The sequence below is a fragment of the Brassica oleracea genome, chromosome C4 (assembly GCF_000695525.1).
Source record: "Brassica oleracea var. oleracea cultivar TO1000 chromosome C4, BOL, whole genome shotgun sequence".
Lineage (NCBI taxonomy): Eukaryota > Viridiplantae > Streptophyta > Magnoliopsida > Brassicales > Brassicaceae > Brassica > Brassica oleracea.
This window is the reverse complement of record NC_027751.1, coordinates 21,785,473-21,786,595: the sequence shown is the minus strand read 5'-3', so window position 1 is coordinate 21,786,595 and position 1,123 is coordinate 21,785,473.

The window sequence follows — 1,123 nt, the reverse complement described above, 5'->3', positions numbered from 1 at the left end:
CATCGAAAATTCTATGTCGCCAAGATCGACATCTTTTCCCTTCCGAGGGCTCGACTCCGGCTGTCATCCATCGAAAATTCTATGTCGCCAAGATTTGGAGTCGCTTCCCGTGTCCGCAGCCAAAGCAGGGCCGGGTTGCACGAATCTCAGTGCCTTCCGAACCCTCTTCGGCGTAAAAGAAGTCCAGAAGAAGGGACCATTCCTGAGAAGATCCCTCACCGCAATGATGTCCTCAGGGAACGAAGCAAGAGGGTTGATGAAGGGACGATCATTCGGCAACCTCTGGAATAGTGGAATGCAACCCTCTTCGACGGACGCAGCGTCTATACGAACAAAGAAAAAGAAATCCTTCCACGAGTTGAAGTTTGAAATGAACTTCTTAACCACTGACATAAATTTCCGAGGGACCAACCTATGCTTATCCGTATCTGTGACAAGTTGAAGCCTCAAAAGCGCTTCATAATGATCGACGGAAAGGGAAAAGCCATGCTCGTAGCTTAGGATCAGGATCCCAATAAGATGCTGAATGGCAAGGGGAGTCAACTGGCTTATCGCAACTTCGAAACGGTCCAACACTCGGACGAGAATTTCGGGTATTGGGAACCATAGGCGACAACGCACTACGAACGCCTCGTAGCAAGTGAAGTAACCCTCTGGGGGGCTGTTAGCACATTCCCCACGGCGAGGAACCCGGAACTCCACAACTTCCGGGATATGATAGAACGATCGCATGATCGCAAGAAACTTGTCGGTACTTCTGCTTGCATCCCCTTTCTCGACTCCACGATGGGTCAGGACCGGGAACGACTTCTCCTTGGGAGGGGAGTACCAAGTGAGGCACGAACTCCATCTTCGGAACAATGAGCTCTTCGTAAGCACTCGCGGATGAAGACCCTTTTTTAGCAATCTTTTTCTTGCTCGACATCTTTAAACTTCTCCTAAGAAAATAGAGGAAAAGGGTGGAGAGAAAGAAAGAATTTTTTTTTTTCTTAAGAAAGATCTTAGAGATAGACAAGAAAGTGAAAAAATTATGAAACAAGTTACCTCCCTTCTTATAAGCATGAGGATTTACTGTTCAAGCTCGGACTTTCGGATATTAATTCCATCCATCACGCCTAACTTG